The sequence below is a fragment of the Littorina saxatilis genome, linkage group LG16 (assembly GCF_037325665.1).
Source record: "Littorina saxatilis isolate snail1 linkage group LG16, US_GU_Lsax_2.0, whole genome shotgun sequence".
Lineage (NCBI taxonomy): Eukaryota > Metazoa > Mollusca > Gastropoda > Littorinimorpha > Littorinidae > Littorina > Littorina saxatilis.
The window spans coordinates 50,588,826-50,615,934 of NC_090260.1; the positions used below are offsets into that span (position 1 = coordinate 50,588,826).

General features: G+C 42.4%; 2 protein-coding genes across 4 annotated transcripts in view; one reads left to right on the forward strand and one right to left on the reverse strand.

Annotated features, from left to right (window-relative positions):
- LOC138951202 (uncharacterized) overlaps window positions 1-27,109 on the forward strand; it is a 70,553-nt gene that overhangs the window by 28,307 nt on the left and 15,137 nt on the right. For 2 of the 3 annotated variants that reach the window (XM_070322854.1, XM_070322856.1), the window contains exon 1: window positions 23,445-23,592. The exons of the other annotated variant lie outside the window; for it this stretch is intronic. The gene's annotated coding sequence lies outside the window, so the exon portion shown is untranslated. Of the gene's footprint in view, window positions 1-23,444; window positions 23,593-27,109 lie in introns of those variants that run through there. 3 annotated transcript variants of the gene reach the window in all.
- The window catches only part of LOC138951199 (uncharacterized), a 155,182-nt gene that overhangs the window by 10,326 nt on the left and 117,747 nt on the right, over window positions 1-27,109 (reverse strand). The window lies entirely within an intron of this gene.

Sequence of the window (27,109 nt, forward strand, 5' to 3'; positions counted from 1 at the left end):
TTACCATGCTGCACAGGTAAAGTGGCTTGTATAACCTGACTATTCTGTTTCAAAACACCGTTTATATTTGTGTAGGTTGTGGTCATCATAACTAATCCCATTTTGCCATTTGTTTCAGAAAGGAGGTTAACCTACAATAAGATCGACGCTGTGAAGCCACATGGAGACTTCCGATTTTAGATCCACTCGGCATGGTGACAAGTGTTGATGAAAAGTATCGGACAGCAGTGGAAAAAGTGGCCACATGTGTGTGTGTGTGTGTGTGTGTGTGTGTGTGTGTGTGTGTGTGTGTGTGTGTGTGTGTGTGTGTGTGTGTGGGACGGAGTGAGTGAGTGTGTGTTACTGTTTGTTGATTTCTTACGGGAGCCTTGAAGGCTTCGCCTCTTGTTGTAATATTGTTGTACATAATGATTTTGAATTCTATTTCCACCCAATGACCAACTATGTAGTGTATTAATTTCCATATTTTTCTACTCAATAACAACATATAACTTTTTATTTTTCCGCTCAGCAGACAGCTATTTTTGTGCACCTCTACTTTATGAGCATATCAAAGTGAGAGGAAAGAGAGGTTTGGTAAAGGTGCAGTTATCGGAAGGGTGTCGATCGTCATTCCAAACCTTGTCCAGTCGTCTCACTGAGGTGCGTATCTTCACGTATTCACTGGTATTAGTGTTGACAACCTTGACCCACACGGTGTCCGGGGAGAAACGGTGACTGTAATCCTTGTCCACAGCGCTGCCCGGGGTCACCTTGACCCGGTAGTCCCCGCACGTGAAGTCCGACAGTCGATACTTACAGGGAAGGTTTACCTCCGTGGTTTCTTCGTTGAACATTGTCAGCGTTCCGTTACGCTCTATTGAGCATGCTTTCGCGTCTCAAAGAAAGAATCAAAATGGAAAATACAGAGATAGTTCATGTAGCGTTGCAGTTATAGTGGTAGTCCACTTCTAATATAAGTTATTTTAAGAATGCTAACTGTTAGCCAATGATAACAGACTTCTGTTTGTACCAAAATACATTTTTAACCGACCCTGCAAATAAGACGGAACAACCGCAATGGGAACTGGAGCGCTCCCATCTGATTCTGCCTGTCAGTCAATATTATTCTTGTGACCTGGGTCAATCAATCACCCGCCCAACGTGATGAATACTAAAAGGTGAAATGCGTTCACAAAACATTTCACAATATGCATTTCAGTTGCTTCGATCTGTCATGTCCAACGGAGAGACAGAGTTAGAATCGACGCCAGACAGAAAGAACAATTGTGACCCTCCACCACGAAATGAGTCGCATGTCACCTCGCGCGGTTCTGCGCTAGGCTTGATATAAGTCCGGGGAGTGTCTGGTAACAGTGTGAGGGTCACCTTAGTCACAGGCTTATAACTCAAACAGTTTTTGCTCTTTTCTAAAACGGTTTTCACCACTGGATAGAACATAAAAAACTCTTTAGGAAAATGTAAAAATATAAAATGTGACATGTGACTCATCCCGTGGTGGAGGATCACAATTGAGTGACGAAATTTCACTTGGTTCTTCAGAACTTAGACTATGACATTTTCAAGTGAGCGGATCGGCATTGCACGCTCAAAGGATGGGTGGTGCCTTGCCGTTCTGTAAAGCACCCACTGACAAAACTGACTTTTCTGTATCTTTTAGATAGAGTGTACTATGATATCTGACAGCATTTCAAGTGCGATATAACCTTCGTGGTTGAAAACGACGTTAAACACCAACTAAATAAAAGAAAAGTGTCATTCTTGGAATAAATCACGCTGATTTTGTTAATTCTATGTTTTACTTTGTCTTTTTTGCTTTTAGCGTGATGAACAAGACGGGTCCTTGAATGAACGTTAGGCCTATAACATTTAACGGGTCACCTAGAATCAGTCCTGGTTGGTCAACAAGCCATATGGTGTACTGACATGGTAATAATACGATTTATGTTCTAGACAGGGCCAAATTCTCTTACGAGGTATTATTCAAACAAAATGATGATATTGCTTTCATGCATGTTTCATGTCAATAATCTCAAAAAGTAACATACAATTTAAAACCTTTATGCTTGAACAGATGGCGTCGTTAGATTGTGACGTCATAACTATAGGAGGTTTCAAACTCATGCGTTACTTGTGGGTGTACTTGAAAATGGGGTCTTTTTACAAGCACCGTAAACAACCTTAAATCGTTAATTAAGGACTGTTGCTGAGCAACCGAACAATGGAAATTGCTAAATCAAGGCTACTCCTTATTCTATGGTCTGACAAGAAGAAGACTCACACAGAATGCTTCAAACGCGAATACTGTAGCAGCTGTATCAGATGTAAGAAATATAAGAACATATATACATACGATACTAGTTAAAGTGCACACTTCTAACTTGCACAAGGAACAGATAAGATAATTCTACAAAATGAACTCCAGCTTGAAAAGCTCTAGCTGCAAAATGGATGACGCATAAGCTGACAGGAGAACAGAAGAAACAACAGGTAGATGTTGCTCGCGATCTGCTTAACCGTTTTGAACCAACAGTAATAGATTTGATTTGATTTGATTGCTGTTGCTTTTTGGCTTCAGCGGTCCATGTAGGCAAAATCAGGACCCCACAAGTTTAACATTACACATAATTATTTGAATTAAACCAATTTCAATAGACACAGTCACAGTAATAGATCCAACATGTAATATGGGATGGATGTATAGTTAATGAATATGAGACATTTACTTCATTGGTTCCCTTCTACCATCTGCACAAAGCACCCAGGCTGTTCAGTGTCGGTATGTGACCAAGTGGAACAATTATCCCAGCCCATTTGAACGCCTGGCCAGATCTTACACGGTGTGCCGAACTGTTTAGACGGGAATAACACTGCCTGGTCAGATCACACACACACACACACACACACACACACACACACACACACACACACACACACACACACACACACACACACACACACACACACACACACACACACACACACACACACACACACACACACACACACACACATTACAATGATTACATGTGTATTAAGAGAACCTAACCACAGTACCTGCCAGTGTGAATTCAAAGTTGACGACACAGACACACGCCAAGACGGCGAGCAGCCAGGCTGATGACAACACCATCTTTATTGTTTGCAGCAAATCACATCTGAAATTATATTTTAGTTCATCAGCAATACAAACAATTGAATAAAACTACGCAGCAACCAGTCCGACTCCCCGATAGCTCATGGGTTTATAGCGACTTATATGTTCCGAACGCTCAGATGTAAGAAGTATACATCTATGGAGTAGACAACATTAACATACCGAAAAAGTTCGTCTGCAAGGTAATACGAACGGAACAAAACTTTCCTCAGCAATACCAACACATTGAAGGAGCACAACAGTATCTCTATCTGCTTTTACCGCCACAACAGTATCTCTATCTGCTTTTACCGCCACAACAGTATCTCTATCTGCTTTTACCGCCACAACAGTATCTCTATCTGCTTTTACCGCCACAACAGTATCTCTATCTGCTTTCACCGCCACAACAGTATCTCTATCTGCTTTCACCGCCACAACAGTAGCTCTATCTGCTTTTACCGCCACAACAGTATCTCTATCTGCTTTTACCGCCACAACAGTATCTCTATCTGCTTTTACCGCCACAACAGAACAACGGCTCAACTGCGTTATTGATTTTATTCCAAATCAAACAACTGCTGTGAAATCTTAGCAGAATCGAATGAATGTTACCGAACTACGCAAGTGAACATTACAATCACTCACATGGGCAGGTGGGCTGGCAGAGTGATTGGAATTAGATCAAGCAGTGGCACAAAACCATTTTGTCTTTGACTGACTGAAGAAAGGGTGAATGAATGAGTTTCACGCCTCGTCTCAGTGGATGTTAAAATTAATGGTAACAGTTCGAGATCATGACAATTGCGAGCTGCAGCGAGCTTGTTCATGACCGCAAACTGAGGCAATTGTTTTTGATAACCACTGTGACGCGGAATGTGACCTCAACATGTAGGTTTTGGGCGAAATTCACGTGCGGGATCTGACGTCATACTGAGCGAGTGTTACGCGGTCACCCGTCGACAATGATACAAGTTAATTCGTATACAAGTTGCAGTTGTCGACCCCTTGCAAGAAAGTCAATAAACTATGTTTTTTGTGTCAAATGCCGGAAAGCCATGGGGGCTCCGTGCACCTGGAAGTAAGACGTTCACTACACACAAGCGTGTTCGTTTGTTCACGCCGATATTCGGTTTTATTCCCCCCCCTCTGCTGCTTTTTTTCTCTCTGTAAACTTGTAGGGCTAGTTATTTTTCGGTAACTTACTCAGCAACCAAAATTACTTGCCTGAACAAAACAACGGGCCTGAATCCTCGATAGCACACAGGTTTAGGAGCTAGACTTTGTGGGATCTACTTTTGCGATTGAAAAGTTCCGAACGCTCTAATGTACGATATATACATCTCTGGAGCAAACAAAACAAACATACCGCATTTAAATTAACAACTACAGGCTTGAACACATTAATCTCCATATACAATCCATGAGTTCGGTTGTTTTCTGAATCTAGATCATGCACAAACGTTCAACACAAGCACTTCACCAAGGCAAGTAACTCGCATACTTTGCCTAGCGACAAGAGTAGTTCCCCTTTTAAATTTATGTTCACTGTTTTTTCAACAAGACTGCAATCAGACGGTCAGTTTTCAACAATATTTCATTTCATAAACAGAGCACACGCAACCAAATGCACACATCTCATCAATTTTAGTCCTAACGGAATTGAACAAGCCCACGAACACCTTTTGACTGATTGAGAGAACAAAGTACGTACTGGACGGACAACTTACCAACAAGAAGGCTGTGCTCGAAGAAGATGGATGATTTGCTCCGCTCTGGGTCGGGATATTTATACAGGTAAATCTCCTTTAGCGGTTGGCGCCAGGTGCTTGTCACGCGCATCACCATCACAACATGCATCATTAATTCTCTTTGTCAGCCCATGGATTGTGGTAAATGCTTACTCAGTCGTTGCTAGAAGCAAATCCCATCTACCTCTCACTACCCCCCCCCCCCCTTCCCCCCTTCCCCCCTCCCCAACCTCCACATTTCTAAATGTTTTTACACAAAATCTGCTGCCCTGCCGAGTACACTCATCGGGTGCGTATCGCTGGCGCTACGTGTCATTTGTGCTACGTGTCATGTGCATGCCGATGTGGCATGCATTCACCTACTTTTTGTTGTAATTACGTTTGCTCAAGTCATTGCACGATGTAAAAAGAAGTAAACCGTGTTTTTATTGTGGCACCTTGTTGTGACCCGTTTTGTGGAGCGTTAATATTTTTACGTGAGATTCACGTGCTCCTTGTTCAGTTGTTGTGACCTGGTTTTGGTCGGAGTGTCACAAACTGCGTCGTTTAGTCTTAGAACACCGTGAGATTCACGTGCTATTTTCCGTGTTTTGATTTTGAGGTGAGCCCTGCGAATCTGCGTTGCAAGTTTTAGAATACGTGTGACTCACGTGTTTTTAGCTTTGTGATGTCAGCTAGTTCCTTGGTCTTCTTTCTGTTAAATATACCGTTTTAAGTTTTGAGCATGCACGGAGTGCGTGATCGGTTACTGATTGGTTGTAAAATAGTAGTTTCACCCGATTCTGTCTTAGGAATGTTGTTGGTTGGTCAATCCGGTGACCTTTGACTTTTGAATAACTATTCCATGTTAGGTTTTTGTTTCCATAAATACCACTGCTTGACTCCTGTCTCGTCAGTCGATCTGAGGGTTTTAGGAAGCGTTTGGTTTTGATGTAAACGTATGAAGGTTATCAAGTGAACCAACGGAGTGTTTCTTATGTTTTAACGTCAACGTAATGTTCTTGGAGACAGTTGTTTCTCAAGTGTGAATCGTTTTGTGCCCTTCGTTTGTGAGGCAACACGTTTTGGTACTGCTGGTCAACCCACACAGCGCATAAGGTAATTTTGTTGTTACTTGTTTGTGTTGTGTTTTTGGTCGCCATTTTGTAATGACTTTGTGAGTTGTTTATGTATAACGTGAGATGAAAGTCCGACTTGTTGTAGTGTTTCTTTATTGTGTGTTCAACTGTTCTAGTGTTGTGAACGTACAGCAATGTTTTGTAGACGCTAGAAAGTCGCTAATGTTTATAATGATAACTTGTGTTTTCTGTGGTTAACGAAGTTCGAAGTGAAACGTTTTCTCCGACTTTTTCAGCCTTACGTTAAAAGAATTTAGGTAAAAGAAGCTTGCGGTCTGTGGTGATCGTTTGTAAACGGGCTTATTTCTTGTAACGTTATTGAGGGAAAGTGGATGAGTAAATATCTTGTTTGTGACTTTGATTAACGCAGGAACGTTGTCGTTAGACTTTTTTGGTATGACAGTTTGCTTTGTATTCCTGGCCTGATGAGTCAACGTTTTGTATTTTTCTGAAACTAGCCATTTTGGTTTTAAACGTATGTATGCTAAGTTTCTTGAGTATTCTTAGTGCTTATGGTATTGTTGAACGTACGGAACGTAATTCTTTATTGTTGTTGAACGTACAGAACGTAACTCTTTATTGTTGTTGAAGGACTAACCAACGAGTGTTTGGTAATTGTAACTTTCGTGTCTGTTTGTCTTCGCCTGTCTTGTGATTGTTTATTTTTCTTGTATTTACTTCTCGTGTCTTGTTAATGCATTTTGATACTTTTGCCATGTCTAATAATTTGTTTTCTTTTCTCTTTTTATATTTAGTCAAGTTTTGACTAAATATTTTAACATCGAGGGGGAATCAAAACGAGGGTCGTGGTGTATGTGCGTGTGTGCGTGTGTGTGTGTGTCTGTGTGTGTGTCTGTGTGTGTGTGTGTGTGTGTAGAGCGATTCAGACTAAACTACTGGACCGATCTTTATGAAATTTGACATGAGAGTTCCTGGGTATGAAATCCCCGAACGTTTTTTTCATTTTTTTGATAAATGTCTTTGATGACGTCATATCCGGCTTTTCGTGAAAGTTGAGGCGGCACTGTCACGCCCTCATTTTTCAACCAAATTGGTTGAAATTTTGGTCAAGTACTCTTCGACGAAGCCCGGGGTTCGGTATTGCATTTCAGCTTGGTGGCTTAAAAATTAATTAATGACTTTGGTCATTAAAAATCTGAAAATTGTAAAAAAAATTAAAAATTTATAAAACGATCCAAATTTACGTTTATCTTATTCTCCATCATTTGCTGATTCCAAAAACATATCAATATGTTATATTTGGATTAAAAACAAGCTCTGAAAATTAAATATATAAAAATTATTATCAAATTTTTTTTTTCGAAATCAATTTAAAAACACTTTCATCGTATTCCTTGTCGGTTCCTGATTCCAAAAATATATAGATATGATATGTTTGGATTAAAAACACGCTCAGAAAGTTAAAACGAAGAGAGGTACAGAAAAGCGTGCTATCCTTCTTAGCGCAACGAATACCCCGCTCTTCTTGTCAATTCCACGGGCACTGCCTTTGCCACGGGCGGTGGAGTGACGATGCTACGAGTATACGGTCTTGCTGCGTTCAGTTTCATTCTGTGAGTTCGACAGCTACTTGACTAAATATTGTATTTTCGCCTTACGCGACTTGTTCTTTCTGTTCATAAGTTTTTTACCGCAATACGTGGTACTGTAACGATATATATACATTACTGATCCCTAGTGTCAGATGTAAAATAATAAACCAGTACTTTTGCGCGTTATCGCTTGTAACCTGTGTTTGTCATTTCGTATGAACAATATGTAGTACCAGCCTCGCTCACGAAGGCGCGCACAGTAAAAAACTTAGCTTGCTGTTGCCCAGTGAAGTAAAAAACTTTAGTTGCTGTCGTCCAGTAAAAAACTTAGCTGCTGACGCCCAGTGAAAGAACTTTAGCTAAAGTAAACAAACTTAGCTGAAGTCCAGCCAAGTGAATGTAAAGAACTGTTGTTATTGATGCTCAATGAACGTAAACGTAGCTGTTGATAACCAGCAAAAGACTTTATTGTTACTTGTCACTGTGTTAGTGAACCATAGTTTGACATAGATCAACTTGTCGGTTAGAGATCTTCCTACTCCGTATCCGGCGCATTTTTTGTGACTTTTGTGTATTATCCCAAACGACCCTCGGATCGACTCATTTTACTTTATAACCAGATAAACCTTATGTATGTTTTTAGTGCTTTTGAATAAGCGAACATTGTAATGGAGGAGATTCCAGCAGATAAACCATTGGAAGCTTCAGGTTATGACATTAACGGCGATGAAGATGAACATTCTCAAAGGCCTAGGCGTGACATTAAGCCTACTGAAAAAGGTAGAGATTACCAGATTGAGATCAAAACTAGAAACTTTGCAAGACAACGAACATTCTTGGAACGAGCAATCGGTGAGGTAGTAACAGAGCTTAACCAAGAAACTCCTAATCAAGAGTCGTTAACCAGTCAGAAACAAATTGTTTTGAGCATGTACAAGGATCTTGGTGACATAGAGAAAGGTCTTCGTAGTATTGGTAGCGGTGAAACCATTCAGGAAAGTTGGGATGATGTTCAGAGAACAGTTCAGAACATTATGTTTGACATTGATCGAGCTCTTGACAGACAATCGACTAGCGTGCAGGTGACTAAGAAGCCTACTTCCAGGCATAGCAGTGTTACACCTAGCGTTGGGTCATCCACCCACAAGTCAGCCAGTGTTAAGACTGCCAGCCATAAAGCAGCTAGCATTACGTCAGCCATCCACAAGTCAGCTAGCCACAAGTCAGGTATCAGGAGATCAGGTAGCCAAGTAGCTTCTCGCGCCGAGTCTCTCCGCTCTAAAAGTGTTAGCTCTGAAGACACTAAATTGGCTCTTAAACTAGAGGCTGCATCCCTGGCCATAAAAGTGGAAGGTGACGCAATAAAGGAAGCTCAGTTTAGTGAACTGGATCTCTTACAACAACAATATGCTGAGAGAACAGCAGCTAGGCAGACTGAGGACGCAGCTAGGCAGGCCGAAGAAGCAGCTAGGCAGGCTAAGGAAGCTGAGAGAACAGCAGCTAGACAGGCCGAAGACGCAGCTGAAGCAGCTCTTGAAGATATTAAACAGAAAAAGGCTTTGAGACAAATTCAGTCCACCGAATTGAAAATTAGCTTAAGAGAACAACAAGCTATGTTACAAGTATTGGAACAAGGTGAATCCGTTCAGCAGGATCTCCCTGATCTACCGTCAGTTGATTTGTTGAACACTAGGTTCCACCCTCGTCCTTTCGTTCCCTTGTATAGTCTTGTAGCCCCTCCTCTAAACAATGAACAAACAGCGATAGGAATAGGGACAGGTGCTGCCGTCATTGCTGACCAAGGGACACACCAGCCAGCCTTGGACGTCACGTCTGTTCCTGTCTGCAACGCCGCCAGCACCCGTGACATCTCTACTGTCAACGCTGCTGTCACCAACTTCGTCGCAGGAACCACAACGACTGAGCCACGACAGCACGCGTTACCTGTCGTGGACCTCGTCGTTGGAGTCAGCGCCTCTACAAGCGCCGCTACTACCAACAACGCCACCTATGAGGCGTACGGACCTCAACGTAGAGAGGATGTCAACGCCCCCCATCACGCCGGAACGAGCGCTCCTTTCGTCCGTCAGGAGCCCTTCACACCCAACTACACGACGGCTGCAACTACATCCTCCATGCGGCCTACAGCGCTGCTGACCACACTGCAGCACCCTCTCGGTGCGTACGCTGGTCAGCCGCCTCTGCACAACGTTGGACACTCAACGACAAGCGTCACAGGCTCTCGCCCGCCTGATCTCGACCACACAGGTTGGTCCTATCACCTACCAGAGACAAGGGAAGGTGATGAGACGCAAGAACGACACACCTACTTCCCAGAAGAACGTCACCAACGCATGGACCACAGACGTTTTCAAGTTACCCCACCCTGTTTCCCCTATGATACCCACCTACATCCCAAACCAGAGCCTTTCGTGCCCACATTCCCGGACCCACATCAGACCACCCCCAAAGTTATTTGGGGAAACGAAAACGCAAGGCCCCCTGCGTACATGAACTTTGACAAGGAATGTCATGCAGATCGTCCATTTGTCTCCTACCCCCCGTCTGCGTACTACCAACGTCCACTTGCTACTCCTGCCAAGCAGGACACTCCTATGGACTCTCTCGCCAAAACCCTATCAGACGCTCTGATGATCAACCGTTTGCCGATGCAGGAGCCGTGCATTTTTGTTGGTGACCCTCTCCAATATCCAATTTGGAGGTCGTCGTTTTCGTTCCTCATCGAGAGACAGAACATAACCAGCAGTGAGAAGTTATTGTATCTGCAACGGTACATCGGAGGTCAAGCAAAGGAGGCCGTGACCGGCTTCTTTCTGCTGAGAGAAGGTGATGCCTACGAGAGAGCCATGGAAGTGCTGGAAAATCGGTTCGGCAACTCATACGTCGTTTCGCAAGCTTTCCGGACCAAGCTGGACGAATGGACCCCAGTCAAAAGCAAGGATCCCAAGGGACTCAGAAGTCTGGCCGATTTCTTGCAGCAATGTTCCGTTGCTGCCCAGGAAGTTGGTGGACTGAGCATCCTGGATGATGCCCAGTACCTACGGAAGATCGTCGGAAAGCTCCCAGACTGGATGAGTCACAGATGGTCTAGAACAGTTGCTCGAACTAAGGTTGAAAAGAAGAGGTATCCTCTGTTCAATGAACTCGTGTCGTTCGTTACTCTCGAAGCAGACATTTCTAACGACCCTGTTTTCGGCTTGACAAGTGCATCGGGGACACCAAGAAAGTTCACAACGAACCTGTCAACCCTGACAGAGGATGTCACCGCATGTCTGCACTGTCAACTTCCGGACCATGACGCTGGGACATGTAAGGAACTCATAGTGAAGCCTCTGGTTGAGATACGAGATTTTCTGTTCAAGAACCGTATCTGCTACGGATGTCTCAGAAGTAAGGATCACCAGAGCCGTCAATGTAAGCAGAAACAGACGTGCAAGAAGTGCAAGAAGGCTCACCCCACTTGTCTTCATGATGACAATTTCAAATATCAGAACAGTATGAGTGAAAACAAAGGGGCGAGTGAACACAAGAACAATTACCGTACCTCTGCTGCTGACGTTCAAGAGCCACTGTCATCGTCGACTCCTACGGTGTCTGCTCTTAAGGCCAGCGAGGAAAACAGCATCGGTTTCACGTCTATGATCGTTCCCGTTCTCGTTTCCAGTGACTCTAACCCCAACGTAGAGGTGCTGACGTACGCACTACTGGACACTATGTCCAACGCCACTTTTGTAGTGCAGTCAGTGGCTGAAGAAGTTAAAGCCAAATCGCAGCCGACTACACTCAGGGTCTCCACACTGACTGAGGACAATGCTGTGGTCTCCGGCAGGAAGTACTCTGGATTGCGTGTCCGCTCTCCTACCTCCAGTGAGTTTGTCAGGCTCCCTTCTGCCATCTCACGACCTTATCTGACCGTTGACCCCACTCATATCCCCACCTCAGAGACTGTCAAAGCTTACCCACATCTCCAACACCTGTCTCCAAAACTGCCCCCCTTGTACCCTGACTGTGAAGCAGGCCTCCTCATCGGCTACGACTGCGCTGAAGCCCTCATGCCCCTAAACGTTGTCCAAGGACTGCCATTTGCAGTAGAGACTAAGTTAGGTTGGAGCATCGTCGGCAAGGCACCGCATTCCGTCGCCTTTGATGGCATAGCCTCGTCCATGCGCGTCATCGTCAAGCCAGGATCGAGGGAAGAAGAACGTGTAGCTCACGTCTACAAGGTACAGGTGGACGAAGTCTCGTATACTGACCCATTACATGTTATGGAAAGAGACTTTGCAAGTGACTCAGGATCCATGTCCCAGGACGATGTAAAGTTTGCGAAGATCGTGAAGGAAAACGTGAAGATCAACGAAGCTGGTCACTACGAGATGCCCTTACCATTTCGACCAGAGAAACCGTCCCTCCCCGACAACAGAGGTGCCGCAGTCAAGCATCTGAAGGGCCTGAAACGCCAGAAAAAACAAGGGTACCGTGATGACTGCGTCAAGTTCATGACATTAATCTTGTACGGGCTGATCGTGACGTGTTTTGCCTCTAGGGCAATCCACATTGAAACCCTGGATGACATGTCAAGTGATTCCTTCATCAACGCCCTACGCATTGTTGTCTCCATGCGAGGAAACATATCACGCATTTGGTGTGACAAAGGAACGAACTTTGTAGGTGCATGCAATGAGTTCAAACTGGCATGGAAGGAGATGGACTCTGAACGACTGACATCAAAGATGCTGGAAAGCAAATGTGAGTTCAAGTTCAACCCCCCTGCAGCTAGTCACATGGGTGGCGTTTGGGAGCGTCAGATCCGAACGGTACGCAGCATCCTGAATGGTCTTCTCAGAAGATCAGGCCAGCGTCTCACTACTTCATCACTTCGTACGTTCCTATACGAGGTGATGGCCATCGTGAACAGTCGACCACTGTCTGTCGAGTCATTGGAATCGGCAGATGGACCACGCCCTTTGACCCCCAACCACGTCCTCACCATGAAGTCAGGTGCCATCCTTCCGCCCCCTGGTGTGTTTGAAGATCCAGACCTGTACGCCAGGAAACGTTGGCGCTGTGTCCAGCGGATGGCAGACGAATTCTGGCTGCTATGGAAGAGCCAGTACCTTTCACTCTTGCAGAAACGTCGTGTCTGGCAACGTCCCCAGGCAAACGTACAGGTGGGAGATGTTGTTGTCTTGCATGACCAGAACTCGTGCAGATCAGAGTGGTGCATGGCTCGTGTAGTCGAAGTGATGCCTGGATCTGATGGACTGGTCAGACGAGTGAAAGTGCATGTTGGAACAAAGGCTCTAGACAATCACGGCCGTCCATCTGGTGATAGTCGCATATTAGAGCGACCGATTCACAAAATGACTGTGTTAGTAGATTGTGAAAATCACAAAGACAAAGCTGTGTAAGCAAACTTGAAAGAACAATGAACTTTGGAGTGTTTTTCCAATTTGACAGTTGCGGTTTGTTTTTATACCAGATGATGTAACGGACATTTATGATTTAAGTGGTGCGTTTTTTATGCCGTCGAGTAAATGACTAGTGGCTTTTAGTTGAAACGAGATGTGTTGAGACACTGAAAGTGATTGAACCATAATATTGTTGTGTAAATGTTTTGCAACACAATGATTTTGAGTTGTAAATTTGAAATGTCTAAATCTGCGTTATTCTTCTTTTGATATAAGGAACATGTTTGTACAAAGGTTTTTGAAGTAAATTATATTAATATAATTTCCGGTGGGAGTGTGCATGCCGATGTGGCATGCATTCACCTACTTTTTGTTGTAATTACGTTTGCTCAAGTCATTGCACGATGTAAAAAGAAGTAAACCGTGTTTTTATTGTGGCACCTTGTTGTGACCCGTTTTGTGGAGCGTTAATATTTTTACGTGAGATTCACGTGCTCCTTGTTCAGTTGTTGTGACCTGGTTTTGGTCGGAGTGTCACAAACTGCGTCGTTTAGTCTTAGAACACCGTGAGATTCACGTGCTATTTTCCGTGTTTTGATTTTGAGGTGAGCCCTGCGAATCTGCGTTGCAAGTTTTAGAATACGTGTGACTCACGTGTTTTTAGCTTTGTGATGTCAGCTAGTTCCTTGGTCTTCTTTCTGTTAAATATACCGTTTTAAGTTTTGAGCATGCACGGAGTGCGTGATCGGTTACTGATTGGTTGTAAAATAGTAGTTTCACCCGATTCTGTCTTAGGAATGTTGTTGGTTGGTCAATCCGGTGACCTTTGACTTTTGAATAACTATTCCATGTTAGGTTTTTGTTTCCATAAATACCACTGCTTGACTCCTGTCTCGTCAGTCGATCTGAGGGTTTTAGGAAGCGTTTGGTTTTGATGTAAACGTATGAAGGTTATCAAGTGAACCAACGGAGTGTTTCTTATGTTTTAACGTCAACGTAATGTTCTTGGAGACAGTTGTTTCTCAAGTGTGAATCGTTTTGTGCCCTTCGTTTGTGAGGCAACACGTTTTGGTACTGCTGGTCAACCCACACAGCGCATAAGGTAATTTTGTTGTTACTTGTTTGTGTTGTGTTTTTGGTCGCCATTTTGTAATGACTTTGTGAGTTGTTTATGTATAACGTGAGTTGAAAGTCTGACTTGTTGTAGTGTTTCTTTATTGTGTGTTCAACTGTTCTAGTGTTGTGAACGTACAGCAATGTTTTGTAGACGCTAGAAAGTCGCTAATGTTTATAATGATAACTTGTGTTTTCTGTGGTTAACGAAGTTCGAAGTGAAACGTTTTCTCCGACTTTTTCAGCCTTACGTTAAAAGAATTTAGGTAAAAGAAGCTTGCGGTCTGTGGTGATCGTTTGTAAACGGGCTTATTTCTTGTAACGTTATTGAGGGAAAGTGGATGAGTAAATATCTTGTTTGTGACTTTGATTAACGCAGGAACGTTGTCGTTAGACTTTTTTGGTATGACAGTTTGCTTTGTATTCCTGGCCTGATGAGTCAACGTTTTGTATTTTTCTGAAACTAGCCATTTTGGTTTTAAACGTATGTATGCTAAGTTTCTTGAGTATTCTTAGTGCTTATGGTATTGTTGAACGTACGGAACGTAATTCTTTATTGTTGTTGAACGTACAGAACGTAACTCTTTATTGTTGTTGAAGGACTAACCAACGAGTGTTTGGTAATTGTAACTTTCTTGTCTGTTTGTCTTCTCCTGTCTTGTGATTGTTTATCTTTCTTGTATTTACTTCTCGTGTCTTGTTAATGCATTTCATGTGATACTTTTGCCATGTCTAATAATTTGTTTTCTTTTCTCTTTTTCTTTCTGTTCATAAGTTTTTTACCGCAATACGTGGTACTATAACGATATATATACATTACTGATCCCTAGTGTCAGATGTAAAATAATAAACCAGTACTTTTGCGCGTTATCGCTTGTAACCTGTGTTTGTCATTTCGTATGAACAATATGTAGTACCAGCCTCGCTCACGAAGGCGCGCACATGTCATTTGTCCTTCGTGACATTTGTGCTACGTGGAGCTATCGCTACGTTGATTAGTGCTACACATGTACATAATATGTCTATGAGTCGCTATCATTTGTTTAGTATCACTACGTGTCGACAGCACTACATCTTTTAGCGCTACATGTCATTGTCGCTACGTGTCAAAACCACTACTAACTGACGACTCTCTCTTTCTCATTTTTGGCTCACGTAAGTGTAGCCTATGCCGATGCTAACTTGTGTCTGTGCGAATGTATGTGTGTGTGTGTGTGTGTGTGTGTGTGTGTGTGTGTGTGTGTGTGTGTGTGTGTGTGTGTGTGTGTGTGTGTGTGTGTGTGTGTGTGTGTGTGTGTGTGTGTGTGTGTGTGTGTGTGTGTGATAGAAACTTTAACATTTGACTGAACACCGAAATACTAATTTTACCTGGTTATTATCCAAGCAACAGCTTCAAAGTATTGAAGCAAGGATCAACATTTCGTCGGCACGTATGCAGGTAAAGTGTGTATCCACAGAATTTTTTTTTTTTTTTTTGGGGGGGGGGGGGGGGAGGGTAAAAACAGGTGACTGGTTTGTGTCGTGTGTGGTATGTAGACCAGGTCAGGGGTCAAGGTTAGGTCAGATCGCGTAAAGGATTGTAGTATAGATACAGTTCTCACCGAGCTGCAGTTCGCCGATTCGGGGAAAACGATTTCTCATTGTTCGGTTTCGTAGCTCCAGAAACACTGGCTTAAAACTGAAATTTGTACTCGGGACACTGGCCGCATAACTCAATTTACCTGGACTGTCCAACAGTGAAATTTCGATTTCCTCAGACACTCCATGGATTCTCAGTTTCGATTTGAAAGTTGAAGAGAATATAACTGGATGAGAGCAGATTACTGTTTGATTTGTTTGGAAGAGTTGTTTGATGCAAACAATCTTTGTTTTCAGGGACTAAAGTTGTACCACTCAACATCCAGGCTTAAACACCCACCCCCCCCACCCCACCCCCCCCCACCCCCCACCCCTCCTGCCCTTTCCCCTGCCTGCTTTGAGCGATATCTATGTAACAGCTGGATCTTACAGAAGAACGTGTCACATGGCTAGGCTGTTATGATGTTGACTGTATACTAAAATTATCTTCGAAGCAAGTTCTACCAGGCATGACAGTGTCCTGTTCATGACACGTGCACGCAGAAATTGGAATAAATTCGAACAAAGAAAGTCAATACATGCAAGGGTAAAACGGAGGACATGTATCACTAATTACCTCTGGGTGTAGTAGACAGAACACGCTTGATGTGCTTTCTTGAATAGAATCGTTGAGTTCATATGCAGTTGGCGAGTGGGCGATGTGTTTTCACTGTTTGTTCTCTATTCGGTTTTAATTTTATGTTAGTGTCCATTGTATTTTAAGTTACTCAACTGTTGAAAAAAAGGCTTACCTAAGCCTGAAATTCAAAATAGAATTGACGGCTTTTTTACCGTACATAAGCCACACGAGATGTTTCTAGTTACTCATACCATTCATCGTTTGCCACTAATTCACCCCCTTTGCATGCCGCCATTTTGTTTTGATGTCATTTTGGAACGCGCCGTGTGAAGTTTTATGACAACTTTTAAGAATGTCATCGAGTGTGCTAGTTTTTACATTTAGTCAAGTTTTGTTTGTTTGCTTAACGCCCAGCCAACCACGAAGGGCCATATCAGGGCGGTGCTGCTTTGACATATAACGTGCGCCACACACAAGACAAAAGTCGCAGCACAGGCTTCATGTCTCACCCAGTCACATTATTCTGACACCGGACCAACCAGTCCTAGCACTAACCCCATAATGCCAGACGCCAGGCGGAGCAGCCACTAGATTGCCAATTTTAAAGTCTTAGGTATGACCCGGCCGGGGTTCGAACCCACGACCTCCCGATCACGGGGCGGACGCCTTGCCAGTTGTGTGAGTAAATCGAAGTATAAAGTATAGTTTGAAGCCAGCCACTATCGACCTCATTATGTTTTTTAAATGTTAACAAAAACCCTTGTGGAAAAAGGATAAAAGAGCGTGCCACCATTTTGAGGTAATAAGAATAAGAATAAGAATACTTTATTATCTCATAGAGAAATTCAGGCGTGGTACATAACAATAGTACAAACAAGACATTGATTTTACATAAAACATATAGCACTATATAACAGGGCAGGTTATAGAAACACCTTCCAAATACCTCTCTGGACATTCCTTGCATTGTTCTTACGCATTCAGACATGAACACATCCATGTCTCATTTACACATCGCACACATGGACATTCTTATACGCTCAACTTACCCATTCACACATGGACATTCCACCACGCTCCACTTACACATTCTTATACGCTCCACTTACACATTCACACATGGGCATTCTTATATGCTCCACTCCCACATGGACATTCGACTACGCCCACTTACACGTTCACACATGGACATCTTTAAAGCACTGCGCTTACATTCTCGCACACCTGCGCGTATAACGAACTATGGCTAAACATCATTGCAAAATATCATAGCATACAATATATCAGAAAATATACGGTTGTACATAAAACCAATACATACATGTACATTACTACTGATTGCACTGGCAGAAGAGGGGCTGGGTCGGGTATGTGGATGTGTTTACATGTTGCTAAGGGTGATGGATTTGGGGATGAAGCTGTTTTGCAGCCGGAGTGTCCTAGCTTTGTGCGTGCGAAGTCTACGGCCAGAGGGAAGGAGTTCATAGAGGTGGGCAAGGACATGGGACCTATCTGAAGCTATCCGCCTACTCTTTCTCACCACACGCTTTTCATACAGGGACTCCACACTTGCTTGCTGCCTGCCAATCACCTTGCTACTGACATTCACCATTCGCACTAAGACATTCCTGTTCTTCACACTCAGACCTCCATACCAGGCCACAAAACCGAAAGTGATGACAGACTCAATGAAAGAGCGGTAGAAAGTTTGGAGGATAGAAGAGTTCACATTCAACTTCCTAAGTTTCTGAAGGCAGTAGATGCGTGACTGACATTTTTTGTGTATGAGGGTGGTGTTTGCATTGAAAGACAGCTTATCATCGATAACTGTGCCAATATACTTATATTCAGTCACACGCTCAACAGTCACACCATCAATCATCAGGTCAGGGACAGGGGCAGGGTTTCTTCTAAAGTCTATCAGAAGTTCTTTGGTCTTTGTCACATTTAGGTCTAAAAAGTTGTCTTTACACCAGGCGTTGAAACGTTCTACTTCTGCAAAGTAAGTTGCGTCACTATTGGAGAGATCTTCTAGCGCTGTATTATCTGAATATTTGATGCCACTGCAGTCGTTAGTGTAGAGTGTGAACAACACAGGGGAGATAACTGTACCCTGTGGAGAGCCTATGGAGGTGGACCTAAGGGAAGAGAGAGCTGTCTGAAAGCGGACTGACTGGGTTCTGTTAACGAGAAAGTTGATAATCCACAGGATAAGCCTTGGAGTCACGCTGTAGCGGAGAAGTTTCTGGGCCATGAGGCAGGGTTGGATAGTGTTGAAGGCAGAAGAGAAGTCTATGAAAAGAATGCGTACAAAAGAGCCAGGTTTTTCTAAGTGTGTGTATGCGTTGTGTAAGAGTGTGAGTGTGGCGTCATCTGTGCATCTGTTCTGCTTGTATGCAAACTGGAAGGGATCCTGATGGGGCTTGACCTGATGGAGCAGTCTAAAGAGGACAATGCGCTCAAAGCACTTCATAACAATAGAGGTGAGAGCTACAGGGCGATAGTCATTCAGGGTTTTGGGCTTGTTGTTCTTGGGGACAGGGCAGATCGTAGAGTTTTTCCAGAGTCTGGGCACAGTGCAATCTTTCAGAGACCAACTAAACAAACGGCTAAAAACAACGGACAACTGACAGGCACATGATCTCAAAACACGTCCACCGATGTTATCAGGACCAACTGCTTTCTTTACATTCAACTTGCTAAAAACCTTCTCAACAGTCTTGCCTTGAATTTCAAAGTCCTCCTCATCACCTGCCATATCTACCTTAAGCTGGGAAGTCACGCTGTCTAAATCATCCTTCAAATCATACGAATACGAATACGAATACTTTATTATCTCATACAGAGAAATTTCAGTGTGGTGCACATTAAAAGACAAAACAAATAATAAGACAACAGATAAAAATACCATACGAAGCATACTACACTCGCGCACGCATATGTACACTAACAGGAATAGTAACATGATTCCAAATAGGTAAATTGCCGTCAGCTTTAGCTAAAAGTTTACCGCTAAAAACTATCATTATCACAGGACTAGATATGTCATTGAACAATATTTATCACAGGACTAGTCATTCGAGGGTTATCACACTCAGCATAAGGGTGCACATCAAAGAATATAAAAAATATTCATCACAGAAATCAGTGCATATGTTCACCGGCACACATACTAGTTTTAATTAACTTAGGTATTTAAAAAGCCAATTGACTTTGGAATAAAACTGTTCTTAGTTCTGAGCGTGCGGAATCTGGGAGTGCGGAGGCGACGTCCTGAGGGCAGGACCTCAAAGTGGTGAGCGAGCACATGACTACTATCCTGGATGATGCAGCGGGCCTTTCGCACCACACGTCGTTCATACAGCACAGTCAGTCCTTCCTGTCTCACCCCCACAATCTTACCACATGTGTTCACCACCCGCCCAAGCACATTCTTACTCTTCACACACAGACCTCCATACCAGCAGATGAAAGAGAAAGTGAGAATGGATTCAATGAATGAAGTATAGAATGTTTGGAGGATGCGGCTGTTGATGTTCAGACTTCTGAGCTTTTGTAAGCAGTAGATTCTTGACTGACACTTCTTGTGGATAGCTTTAGTGTTTGAGGAGAAATTTAGTTTGTTGTCAATGACTGTACCGAGATATTTGTATTCAGTCACTCGCTCAACTTTCACACCATCTATGTATAAATCATCTTTCTCGAATCTACAATAGAACTCGTTTAATTTCTCAGAAAATTCAACCTGTTCTTTCATCGGCATGCTATTGCTACTGGATTTTGATTTGGCCTGTCCTGACAAAGTTTTAAGTCCTTTCCATGCGTCTGCTAAGCTACCTGATTCAAACTGTGACTCTACTTTCTCTTTGTACTGTCTCTTCGCTTCCAAAATTTCTTTCCTCAACTTGTTCTGTACTACTTTCCTTTCTACTCTATCTCCAGTCTGAAATGCTACCTTTTTCTCGTTGAGTGTGGCTTTGAGAGACTTTGAAATCCAAGGTTTGTTGTTGGGGTACAATTTCACTGTCTTAGATGGGACAATCATATCCTCACAAAAATTGACATAGTCAGAAATCACTTCAGTAGCTTCTACTGACTGAAAGCATAGTGGACCTTCAGTTCCAATTGAGAACTTGTTAACACTTAGACATTACAGAGAGAATGAATATGCAATAGCAGAAGAAGATGAAGATTCTTGATACAAAGATATCGTCATTAATTGTCGCCGGCGTTACTATAATTATATCCCATTTCAAGCTGTCAAATGATTGGGTTTTTTCTGTCAAAAACTCGTTCGAACTCATAGTGATAAGAAACGTGAAGAACTCCACGCGCCAAGGAATAAAATGGTGTGACGCCATTCACTGCATGACGTATTCCCTTTTCCAAACTTTTCCAAACGGGTTACGTAACCCCCCCCACCCCCCAAAAAAAGAGGTAATTTATTGGCTCAGGATGCACCAGATAGTTCTATTTTGCTTTTGGCGCCGTCAACTTGTATCTTCGCAGTCATTTTGTAACCCTCCCCCTCCAAAGTGAATTGATCCGCCCTTGCAAGGAGATATGCGAAGGTTTTCTTATACAGCGATTGTAGAAGGAAGAAACCAGTTTACTCGAGTGAAGTAACCGGGGAAAAAACACATCGGTAAATTCGGCCAGCGTTCGCACCACTGTCGACACTAATACAACTTTATGTATAATGGGGAGGTTCATAATCTGAGAAAGGAAACAATGAATCGAGATACTAAAACCCAGGTGCACATCTGTGGCTCTCAGGCAGTGTGCATGCACACTATCTTGTTGAAGAAGAAGAAGAAGAAGAAGAAGAAGAAGAAGAAGAAGAAGAAGAAGAAGAAGAAGAAGAAGAAGAAGAAGAAGAAGAAGAAGATCTGTTGAAAACATTGGAGCTGCACTTAAAACAACAAAGAAGCTGTCTAGATCTCAAGAAAAGAGTAAACAACTGCCATTTGCCTTGCAAACTGAAAAGTCACAACTTCTGCTGAGGATTATCAGGGTTAGTCAAGAACACAAATCATGTTGAAAATAATAAACAGTGGGTCTATAGGGCTAATGTGGATATTTTCTGGATGTACCAGAATCGATCTACGACATGATGACAAAAATATGACATGGTCTGCGGCTAATGGTAACTCAGATCTTGCACCGCAACATTTGAGTATATTTTTTAGTAAATAAAATATCCGAAAAATACGCCCACTCCCCTTATGCACCAATTTCGCTTAAAAGTAGGGGGTGGGCGTTTACTGGGTATTGCACCAAGTGAAGAATCTGTTCCTTGTGAGAAATAGCGGTATTTGATCACTTGTTTGAGAAACATAGTAGGATTTGTTTCTGTGGAAAAGCTACATATAGGCCTACCCTCTCTGTCTCATTCTCTTTGACACAGACACAATCGTGTGTGCAAGTGTCTCGCCAGACTGGAACATTTGACACAGACACAATCGTGTGTGCAAGTGTCTCGCCAGACTGGAACATTTGACACAGACACAATCGTGTGTGCAAGTGTCTCGCCAGACTGGAACATTTGACACAGACACAATCGTGTGTGCAAGTGTCTCGCCAGACTGGAGCATTTGACACAGACACAATCGTGTGTGCAAGTGTCTCGCCAGACTGGACCATTTGACACAGACACAATCGTGTGTGCAAATGTCTCGCCAGACTGGAACATTTGACACAGACACAATCGTGTGTGTAAGTGTCTCGCCAGACTGGAACATTTGACACAGACACAATCGTGTGTGCAAGTGCCTCGCCAGACTGGACCATTTGACACAGACACAATCGTGTGTGCAAATGTCTCGCCAGACTGGAACATTTGACACAGACACAATCGTGTGTGCAAGTGTCTCGCCAGACTGGAACATTTGACACAGACACAATCGTGTGTGCAAATGTCTCGCCAGACTGGAACATTTGACACAGACACAATCGTGTGTGCAAGTGTCTCGCCAGACTGGAACATTTGACACAGACACAATCGTGTGTGCAAGTGCCTCGCCAGACTGGAACATTTGACACAGACACAATCGTGTGTGCAAGTGTCTCGCCAGACTGGAACATTTGACACATACACAATCGTGTGTGCAAGTGTCTCGCCAGACTGGAACATTTGACACAGACACGATCGTGTGTGCAAGTGTCTCGCCAGACTGGAACATTTGACACATACACAATCGTGTGTGCAAGTGCCTCGCCAGACTGGAACATTTGACACAGACACAATCGTGTGTGCAAGTGTCTCGCCAGACTGGAACATTTGACACGGACACAATCGTGTGTGCAAGTGCCTCGCCAGACTGGAACATGGAAACAAACCACAACGATCCCTTTGTGTCATAGTTTTAGAACAAGTGCTCATGTCGCAAAGGACAATGATGACTCAAGACGGCTTCGTATAGCCAGCGTTACGAGCAGCAATGCTTGTGTCTGAACAAAACTATGGAGATGCACACACTGAAATGACATAATTAAAGTGAGTTCCTTTGTCCCGATCGAAGTCATCTACCAAAATCGGAGTTTGGGTTTGGGGAAGGACTCTCAGGACTCAGGACTCAGGAATGTTTTATTTTAGGCCATCGCCCATAAATAGGATGAAACACAATTACAAATAGAAAACATGTTCACAGGCAATCTGCTTTAACGGTTCAATTGTATTATACATGTAAGGGGTAAGATATGTGTCAAACACAGAGGCGTGTTGAAAAAAAACACCCAGTCAATTCCCTCGAGAATCGTCGTTCACTTTTGGCATGGCTGTCCAGAGACTGCAGTAGTATTCGCTCAAATGATATCTCTGTATTTTGTGAAGAGGGTAAGGATACACTAGAATTGTTTTGGTGTGTGTACACCTTTGGAATGGGCGTTTACGAGGTACTATACCATATACACAGGTGTGTTTTACCCAAAGTAGGGGGGTGGGCGTTTGTTCGATACTGGGCGTTTACAATGTTGTTTACGGTACGAGTCAACTTAAATAAATAAGACCCTCCATAAACGTTTATATCATATAACTTCAAAGAAGGATTGAATGTGGGGCTAGGGGTTGGGAGGGTGGGGGGTGGAGGGTAATTGCAGCAACACTTGAGTGAGCATTTAGCACAACCAGTGACCTGCCAAGAGAGTGAACGCTACAAGCTGTGCTGGCGATGCACGTGGTTTGCTCGTGGGACAACACGTGCAGGGGGATTTACCTGTATAAATATCCCGGCCCAGAGCGACAACATCAACCCTCTATCTGGAGCCCAGCCTTCTACTTTGCAAGTGTTCCGTCCGTGAGTATTTTGTTTCTCTCTATCAGACTGAGACACGTCGAAACCAGTTTTGGAATTTTAATTCAGGACTTTATTTTTTTTTCTCGATATTCCATTGCGTGTTTCTTTTCCGTTTAAATACCTAAGTGCTGACCATAATTTAACATAATGAAAAAGTGAATGCTAAAAAAGTGAGTTGGACATGCAGTTAAAATATTAATAACTTCTTACTGAATTATTCAGTGCACCCAAAGTAACATGCCCACAATTCTCATAGTCGAATCAATATAGACTTTACCCGGACATGTAAGAAATACTTACGCTGAAAGAAAAACAAAACAAGTCGATTGTAATATTTTATCAGATAAATTTAACGAAAGAGAACAGATGTTGTCATGTCATTCACACATAAGATGAGATTGTCAAATTGTTCGGGAATTATTGAAAATGAGAATCAAGGATTTTCCACAGAATTTTCAGAAAACTTAACAGTTTTGAAATAAAAAAAATAATGTTGCAAAATTGTACAGAGGGTTGAATGAGTAAGTTAAAGCCCTGGGGATCTCCTGACTGTATTCTGACGCAAGGAAAACGGCAGAAGGTCAAGCTGCAGTTAGAACTGTTAGAGCAGCGTACATTTCGTGCAGCACAGGTGCGTGCAAGAGCTCATGGGATCGAGTAGGGTGGAACGAACACACCTCTTTTTCGGAGGGAGGTGGGGGGGGGGGTAGAAAGTGCCAGAAAAATGCAAATATAATGGAAAATGTAACAGATGGAAACGGACGAATGGTTAAAACGCAAGAGGATACTTTACGCGTGCAAAAAACATATTTTCAAATGTGCATAAATAAAACAATTGATGAAGGAAATATGAGTTTGAACATTGATATGTTTTTCGATGGAACTAAGGTTCTAAAAATTAATGATCAGCAGAAAGAAAGTTGTAAAGGGAAAGTGGCAAAAGGAGAAGTTTTGTCTGCCTTAAATATATGAATAATAGTTCTGCGCCTGGAATTGAGGCATAAGTGGAGTTTTATAAGGTCTTTTGGGGAAGCCTAAAAAGGTTTATACTTGTTTCTTTTGACTCTGCTTTCAAGAATGGAACTTTCTCTAATTCATAGTGCAAAACGGTAATCACCCGGATTCAGAAAAGAAAGGATGTATCAAGAAATGAATTACAGAATTAGATAACTATTTCACTGACTAATACATATTCTATGTTATCAGTAATTTGTTTAACTCTTTGGCTTTTTTGGTGTTACAGGCAATGCTTTTAATGAGGAGAAAGTTGGTTATATAAAAGGGAGACGTGTCTCAACCTTATTGCGATTAATGGATGAGGAACATGCAGATTGACAGAATAAGCTTGGCTTGATGGTTTCAATTGATTTTTTCATGCATGTGATTGAATTTCAAAAGAGTTCATGTTGAAGATGTTTTGATAAATTAGGTTTCGGAACTCATTTTGTAAAATGGATTGACGTTTTGATATGATGAAAAACGCCAGAATTAAGTTGTGTAAATTATTGTGGTTGGTTATCTGCATTTTTTTTTTATATTGAATCAGTTATAAGGCAAGGTTGTCATTTTGTTCTTCACTGGCCTTCGTACTGACAGTTGAATTATTAGCAGTTACAATTCGAGAGACCAAGGATATAAAGGGTACGTATGTCATCATGGAATAATGGAGATAATAATAAAGTGTTAAAAGTATTGTTGTACGCCGGTAATGTTACATGCTTTTTTCCCGGATGAACATAACATGTTCCAAGCCTTAATAGCTTTTTTTTCTTCCGAAATACCAGGTTTCAACATAAATCGCCTTAAGTCAACAATGTTGTAATTTGGGTCTTGACACATGTGTAAGCCAGTTGCGGTTTTGTATGTACAGACCAAAATAATGAAAATGTTGGATCTGTATTTCTGTAATGATATTCGAGCGTCAAGACAGCGAGAGAATTGGGAAGAGTGATTTAATGTTGCCAACATGCTCATCTCTGTGTGGGAGAAAAGGAATGTTAGTATTGTTGGTAAAGGGTGTGTATTGAAAACGTTTCTTCTGCCACGTTTTGTTTATATCATGCAGGCACTGACTGCACCAGGCAATATTTGAGTTGAAATGAACAGGTTAATGTTTATATCATGCAGGCACTGACTGCACCAGGCAACATTTGAGTTGAAATGAACAGGTTAATGTTTATATCATGCAGGCACTGATTGCACCAGGCAACATTTGAGTTGAAATGAACAGGTTAATGTTTATATCATACAGGCACTGACTGCACCAGGCAACATTTGAGTTGAAATGAACAGGTTAATGTTTATATCATGCAGGCACTGACTGCACCAGGCAACATTTGAGTTGAAATGAACAGGTTAATGTTTATATCATACAGGCACTGACTGCACCAGGCAACATTTGAGTTGAAATGAACAGGTTAATGTTTATATCATGCAGGCACTGATTGCACCAGGCAACATTTGAGTTGAAATGAACAGGTTAATGTTTATATCATACAGGCACTGACTGCACCAGGCAACATTTGAGTTGAAATGAGCAGGTTAATGTTTATATCATACAGGCACTGATTGCACCAGGCAACATTTGAGTTGAAATGAACAGGTTAATGTTTATATCATGCAGGCACTGATTGCACCAGGCAACATTTGAGTTGAAATGAACAGGTTAATGTTTATATCATACAGGCACTGACTGCACCAGGCAACATTTGAGTTGAAATGAACAGGTTAATGTTTATATCATACAGGCACTGATTGCACCAGGCAACATTTGAGTTGAAATGAACAGGTTAATGTTTATATCATGCAGGCACTGATTGCACCAGGCAACATTTGAGTTGAAATGAACAGGTTAATGTTTATATCATGCAGGCACTGATTGCACCAGGCAACATTTGAGTTGAAATGAACAGGTTAATGTTTATAGTCTCATGTGACAGACAAAACAGATTGCAATAGAAAGGCTTTTGAAAAAAGTGAAAAGAACATGTAACGAGGTTAAACGAGATTTAACATGGTGGATTTAACATGGTTGGTCTGCAACAGATGCAGTGTTCCTTTTTGTAAAAGTGGGTTGTGAACTCTGTCAAGTGAAGAGTAATAAGTCGCGTAAGGCGAAAATACAACATTTAGTCAAGCTCAGATCAGTCGAACTCACAGAATGAAACTGAACGCATTCCATTTTTTCCGCAAGACCGTCCACTCGTAGCATCGTCTGTCCACCGCTCGTGGCAAAGGCAGTGAAATTAACAATCCAGAAAAGCGCGGTAGCGGTTGCGCTGAGGAGGAAAGCACGCTTTTATATATCTCTATTCTTTTTAACTCTCTGAACGTGTTTTTAATCCAAACATAGTATATCTATATGTTTTTGGAACAGACAAGGAATAAGATGAAATTGTTTTTAAATCGATTTCGAAAATTTAATTTTAATCATAATTTTTATATTATTAATTTTTAGAGCTTGTTTTTAATACGAACATAACATATTTATATGTTTTTGGAATCAGAAAATGATGAA